The sequence below is a fragment of the Vicugna pacos genome, chromosome 35, assembly GCF_048564905.1.
Source record: "Vicugna pacos chromosome 35, VicPac4, whole genome shotgun sequence".
Classification (NCBI taxonomy): domain Eukaryota; kingdom Metazoa; phylum Chordata; class Mammalia; order Artiodactyla; family Camelidae; genus Vicugna; species Vicugna pacos.
In genome coordinates, this window is record NC_133021.1 from 34,648,142 (window position 1) to 34,655,956 (window position 7,815).

The window sequence follows — 7,815 nt, forward strand, 5'->3', positions numbered from 1 at the left end:
GCGTGAACTACAGGTTTGCTAACGGAGCTTCCCTCGGCCTGTGCCTACAGAACAAGAGGAGAGCCCACACGCCTCGGCACTGGCAGGACCACGGGCTTGCTGGGGTTACCTTTTACCTCTGCCATACAAAACTACCAAGTTTCTGAAGTAACTTATTGCAAAAGAACCTGCAGCAATCCTTCCTAAAACGCCCGTGGAAGACTGGCTCCTTGAGGCAGGCCACGGACCGCAGAACTACAGCACGAGGAGGCAGGCTGCTCACACCCCACGCACGCCCCAGGCGGACTCACGATCTGAAAGCTGCACTTAGGAGGTGCCCACGGAGGCCACGTGGAAGGAGGGCTCCTCTGGGAACCCCGGAATGACGGAGAATGAGGAAGGAGACCCTGGACTGGACTGAACTGAGGAATTTCTCATATTTCTCAAGCAGGTATCTCTGCAGCAACTGCCCCAGACAAGCCTGCCAGGACTCCTAACCCTCCTGACTCCACCTTGGGGCACTAGGCCTTTATCACAGCGGCCTCCTCTCACTCTCCCGGCCGTCCTGCACTGGGTGACTACACTGAGGAGCAGCCACCTGGGTGATACTCCGGACCATTTCCTTACGGGAGAGGTGATATGACTTCTCGGTGTGTGAGGAGATGGGCCTTTGTGCAAACTTCAGTGGCCAGAGGACAGACTGTAGATTAGATACAAACTGTCACCAAGCACCCATTCCTTCCTCTTTCCATTTAGTTTCATCTGGGCACATGGGAAAATCCAACACCAGGGTGACGAAAGGCACGGGGGCCCCTCCATGATGTCACAGGACCCAGCTGCTGACCACCCCTGGACTGCTGGCCTCAGGACCCCAAGAACCAAACCCTTTTATCTTCTATGAGCCTCTGTACCTAGTCTTTTGAAGAGACTGATACCTTAAAATGCATCACCTTTACCCTATAAAAATGTGTACAGGCACTGGGTTTACTTCTGCAACTAACACTTGTCGCACTGACGTGTGGCCTCACACACATGCACGTGAAAAGTTTCTGAACTTGTGTTGCCTTTATTTTACATGTGTTTAAACCTTTTCAACTGTTTTTTTCTTTTTTTCATAATTTTTTCTTTTCCCAAGTATATTTTTCTTATAAACCTTAGTACATTTCTAGAAAATATTTTAATACATTTTATTAGCATTATTTTATTTTTACAAAAAGATTTAGGAATCATTGAGACATTTTTGATATTCAGCTTTTTATTTATGAATAGGGTCTATTTTTCATTTATTCAAACCTTGCTAGTTTTGTCTTTTTAATGATATGTTTTTCTTTCATTATACATTATAATGATAGTTTGCACAGGTTAAATATATTTTTATATCTTGCCTAAGTTTTTTAATACATTGACATAAAACTGTTAATAATTTAATTTTATAATCAGTTGTAACATCTACGATGCTATCTTTAAAAAATGTGGTATAATGTGTTTCCTTTCACTGTTTTAAAAAATTCATTCATTTTACCAAAAGCTCTACAAAGCCTGTTATATTTTCCATATATTTCATTATCTTTCTTGATTTGTTATTCACTCATTTTAATATGCTAGTTTTGAACATTTGTTGCAAAAAAATTGAGACATACCAAATAAGCAAAAAAAAAGTCACCTCTGATCGAGACATCTGGAGATAAAATCTGTTAACATTTTTAGGTGTGAATATGTATTTATGGGTGTAAAAAGTTTTGCTGGAAGTAAATATATTTCCTAAATCTAATTTCAATAGCTACTTAACATTCTGTCATACAAACAATACATTTAGTGAATTATTGAATCCTACGTGAAGCATTTGAGCTGTATGTAATTATTCACAACTTTAAATAATGCCACAATGAACACTTTCAAGAAAAATACAAATGAAATTAAAATTATTTTGCTCAAGTGCCAAGAAAATAAGCCAATTTGGAATTTAATTACAATGACATGCAAACTATAGAGTAAAAGTGGAAGGCACTGCTACTGTAGAACTACTGAATTTTCCTATCCTGAAACATAGTAACTCTCTTTTTATTAGGAATTTATTTTATGTACAACTGCCCAGTCCTTAACGTCAGCAAGCTTCTTTTGCCTCTTTTCTTTTACTGGAATTTTCCTAATTTAGTTTTTCATTTTACTGGCCAACATCATCAGTGCAATTAATTGTAGACATGAGATCTCTCTCTCTGTTACTCCCCATCGACCTCCCTCAAGAGTTATGAGCTCAGTATGCTCAGCAATAAATATATATATATATATATACATGTATATATATATATATATAAACTATATAATATACATTTTCTAAAATTTAATAGTATTGCACAGTAGATACACCCAGCAATAGTGCTGTGAGTGAAACTAACACGTCTTTTAGAATCTATACGTTTGATGATACATCTTTCCCTTTCTTAGCCCATTAATACTACTACTTTCAGAACACTAAACCCCCTCTGCATGCCTTGTCCTCTTGGCCTGAGATGCATCCAGTCAAGTGTATTATGTTACTTGGCAGATGCCGTATCATGTAACGATCAAACAGTGCTGCAGCAGAGTGAGATAAACTTGGCATACTGCACGGGAGAAAATTACTAATTGATTATTTGCTGTCTAGTAAAGAGAGATATCTTAAATTAGTATAAAATGTAAATAATTATATTCTGGCAAGCACTGAAATAAAGTTTACTGCACTCGAGTAGGAGAAACTGGTCTTGGCTAGATGCATTTTTTTCTCATTTAATTATTGGAATTATTTAATAGTTATTTATAGCACAACTATTGCAGCAATATACAGTATCTTTCGACGTTGTTCCTGTCTCTTGTCAATTAAGTGCCTAAAATTTCCGTCACAATACGTTATTAGTTCTTAATTACTTACTCTTTGGCATCTTTGTATAGACGTCTTTTCACCTCCATGCTATAAGTATACTTCCTGAACTTCTTTTTTAAATATTATTTTAATATTCTTTTTTATAATTCTTTTTTATAATTTTTTCAATATTCTTAAATTTGTATAATTCTCAGTTATGTCTTCAAGGTAGACAGAATTTATATATATATATATAAAAATATAAATAAATACACACACACACATACATTTTATAACTTGGAAGTAAAGATTATTAACTTTCAATTTTTCAAGTATTATTTTTCAAATTCAAAGCTAATTGTTTGCACTGCAGTTGCCTTCAGCAGTCCAGTGTTCTTCCCACTGGCCCAGCCCAACCCCAACACACGGAGGGCCCATGTCTGCAATCACTAGGTTGCTCCTTAGATCTTTTTTTATCCCTGCAGCATTAATACCACCTTTTTATTTTGCAAGCGGGCTTACTTTTTTGTATCTGAAGGACCCTCCACTTCTACTCTTTCTACCAACTGCTGCAGCTGCTCTAGGAGCACGTGCCCTACCAGATCAGGGTCATGTCCCTCTTCAGGCACCCGTGTGACACAGACGGAAATGCCTGCCATCTCTTTCCTGCACAGCACAGGCATGGATCTCTCAATTAACTTAGTTCCTTTTCGTGTGATCCAAGAAGTAGTGCTTAAAATTAACTATTTGCTTATTTGCAGGTTTTCTCCACTGTGATCTTTCTGATGTGTGAGACTTCAAAGATATTCTATTTTGTTGCTCTATTAACATTAAATAATTTTTATTAGTACACTTGTTAACCAGTTACTGTTTAAATGAGGGCTGTTCCACTTTTTGTATACTGATTTTGCATCCAGAAAGCACGTCTATTGCTCTGTGCACCTCAGTGGCTCATCTGTGAATCACACTGCCCCCTTGGCTTACATTTGTCTTTCTGTAGTGACTTTATAAGTTCCGTATACATGCCAGATATAAGCTCTCTGTTGGTCAAATATGCTTTTCCACTGTTTGGCCTACCTTTCTTTCTTCAAATGGCACCTTCTAATGAACAGATGTTTTTCTTAGTGAGACAGACTGGAGTTATCCATTATTTCTGGTAAGATGAGTGTTTCATGTCTCGTGTGTGTGTGTGTGTGTGTGTGTGTGTGTATATACATATATGGCAGGAAGTAGAGTCAAGGATTATTGTTTTACACCTAATTGACCCAAAATCATAGTGAAAAGGTCTTCCTTTTTACCAGAGCTTTACTATGAAAACCATGCATCTTTCTATCTGTGTAACTAGTCTGTGTTTTCTCTCAATAATGTTTAGTCACTCCTTTTCTGCACTACACAAACCTTGCTGGGTGCTTTCCTGGCCGATGGGTGTATTTTCATGCTATTCTAAGTATGTTCTTGTATTTTTTCTCAACTGTTGGTGCTGACACTTGAAAATACGATTGTATATCCTGTCCGTGTAAGGAGGAGACTTGATAAGCTTTATTATGAATTTGAAACAAACATTTTTAACATCCTTATGCTCATATCATGCCATCGTGAATGGAAGACAGGTTTATTTTTCTTTCCATCTTTATGTCTTTCATTTCTTTGTCTTGTCGTATTTTACCATCTAGTGGGTATCATTGTTTTGCCCCTTCCAACAAAGGGAAAAACATTAAACATCTCACCCATAAATATATTTAATATTTTAAGGGATCCTTAATCAGATCAAGGAAGTTTCGTTTCATTCCTAGCGTGCTGGGAGTTATTATACACAAATGCTAAACTTGAATAAATGCTCATGATTTTACTAGTTTACTCTGTCTGTGTGGTGAATTTTATGATGGATTTTCAATGACTAAACCAACAATCCATTAATGATGCAACTTGGTCGTGATGGAGTAGCCTCTTCACGTGTGATTTTATTACGTTTGCTAATTGGTTATTTTTTTGCATCCTAATCCATGAGTGATGCTAATTTCCTTCCTTATGCTCTTCTTGAGAGACTTCAGTGTCCGGAAGATGCTGGCTTGCCTCATTAAATCAATTGTCAAGCTGTTCCCACTCTCTCTCTCTCTTTTTAAAGAGCATTATTTTTTATGGCAGTTTTAGTTTCACAGCACAACTGAGAAGAAGGTAGAAATTCTAATATAGCTTCCTGCCCCCTCCACAGCCTCCCCCACCATCAACATCCCCGGCAGACTGCACCCACGTGACAGCTGATGAACCTGCATTGACTGCCATCATCACCCCAAGCCCATGGTTTGCATTGGGTCCAGGCTTTGTCCATTTCTGGGTTTGGACAGATGCATAATGACAGCCATCCGCCGTTACAATATACAGAGTAGCTTCACTGCCCTAACTGCCGCCTCCCAACTTTTTATTCCCTGGATATATTTGTGTGAGATTGGGCATTTTTCTTATTTAAACATTTGGTACATTTGACTGGTGAAGGCATCTGGGCTTGGAGATGTGTGCTTTCTGTAGACTTCCTACCTCCCTTCTTGTGAAATGATTTTAAACTGTGGATTCAGTTTTTAAAGCCCTGAATATTTGAAGTTTTTCTTGCGTTAGTTTGGATAAGTCATATATTTTAAAAATACTTTTTGGATTTGAATTTTCAAATTTTCTTGTATGTAGTTTTCCAAATTTTCCTTCTATAATCTCTTTAAGGACTACAGGCACTAGTTTTGTTTTTCCTTCTTGACATTGTGTATTTGAGCCTCTCTCTTTACACTGTGTCTTTCCTAAAGTCTAATTTTAATTGAAAATCATTCCTTCTCCACTTACTGCAAAATACTGCAGTAAATCTTGCACTGAAAATACCACTTTGTGTATCAGAAAATAAAGCTCCTGAACCACTGCTGTGATGGGACCTCTTCCAGCGGTCCTGGGCATGGCGGTCATCTTATAAGTGTCATGAACGCCTCCCTAGCACTTAGAGAACTAGCGGGTGGCTGGCATTTGCCTAAACATTCGCTGTGGTACAAAATGGGACTTCTGTGTACTAATAAGCATCAAGTAACAGTGGAAATGGTTAACTAACTAGAAAAGAGAGGGAAGCATGTGGCTGTACAGCATAATTCTACTCCTCAGCATTTCACATCCTGTTTGGAGTAAATAAGTAATACAATTAATTCCATGACTTCTATCATTAAGAATTTAATTTGCACTCACTTGCTATTCTAACGTTAAAATTCATCTATGGAAAGAAAAATTTTAATAATAGAGTTTACTACAAAGCAATTAAAAGCGTAAATAACCTGAAGTGCTTTTCTACTTGAAGAGTCCTAGAGATGGTTATTGGCTTCTCAGTCAACGCAGTGGCCTCCAACCGCATGACACTAACATATTAACCAAAGTGCGTTTATTACAGCTTTTTACCAACCCATGCGACTCTGATTTAAAGTCATGCATTCTAATGTGTTTTGACAAGTAAATTGCTTGCCTTTTTTTCCATGATAGCCAACCACATAAATAATGCATGCATGGTAATAGCTGGTGCAGTAATGCAAAAGTCAAGCATGAAGCACAGGCAGCATGTTAATGATAAAGGTGCTTGAGCCTCTGAAGAAGCCAGCCACCATCCAAAGACAGCAGATGCACTTGAAGCCAAATGCATTTTTGTCCACAAAATGCATGTGACTAAGTTCATAGCTTCACTTCTTCCTTTCCCCTCTACCTCTTCCCTAAGAAAAAATAATACTTGTTCTGAGGGAATTAAGACGATACAAGGTTAATGTACAAAAGTCAACTGCTTCCTTATGTACCAGCAATGAACATTTGGAATTTGAAATTGAAACTGCAATACTATTTACATTAGCACCAAAAGAATAAAATATTTAGACATATCTAACAAAATGTGTGTAAGATCTACAGGAAGAAAACTAAAAAACTCTGATTACAAAAAATGAAAGAAGAACTAATGAAACAGAGAGGTAGGTATTCCTCATTCACGAACAGGAAGATCCAGCTTCCCCTAACTTGATCTACAGATTTAACGTAGTTAAAATTTCAGAAAGTTACTTTGTGGATATTAACAAATTGATTCTAAAGTTTATATGGCAAGGCAAAGGACCCAGCACCCCCAACACAGTACTGAGGAAATAATAAAACTTCGGAGGACTGACACTACCCACTTTAAGACTTACTTTTTAAAGCTACAGTAATCAGGACAGTGCGGTACCAGCAAAAGAACAGAGAAACAGATCAATGGAACAGAACATAAAGCTGAGAAAAAGACCCACACAAACATAGTTGCTGGTCTTTGACAAAAGAGCGGACAAGTCTATGGAGCAAAGAGTGTTTTCAACAAGCGGCGCTGGAACAAATAACAAACACATCTGAACAGCCAAAATCTGGTACATTGACGTCACCAAATGCTGGCGAGGCTGCGGAGCAGCAGGAACTCTCAGACGCTGGCTGGTGGGAGCGCAGAACAGTGCAGCCACTTTGGAAGGCAGTTTGCTGGTTTCTTTCAAAACTGAACATGTTCTTACAACATGATCCAGCAATGTGCTCCTTGGTAGTTACTCAAAGAGTTTAAAACTTACGTCCACCCAGGGACCTGCCATCGGCGTTTTCAGGAGCTTTATTCGTAACTGCCAAAATTGGAAGAGACCAAATTGCCCTTCAGGGGGTGAATGGATAAATAAATTTTGGTCCATCCAGACAATCAAACATTATTTGGTGCTAAAAAGAACGAGCTATCAAGCTATAAAATGGCATGGGGAATCTTAAATGCATACTACTAAGCCAAAGAAAGCGACCTGAAAGGCTGCACCCTGCATTACTCCAACTCTGTGACATCTGCGAAAAGGCACAACTGCGGAGGCAGCAGAAAGATCAGTGCTTGTCAGGGATGGCGGCGGGGAGGGGGAAAGGGATAAAGAGGCGCAGCACAGGGGACTTCAGCGCAGTGAAACAACGCTGTACGACACCGTAATGAGGGACACCCG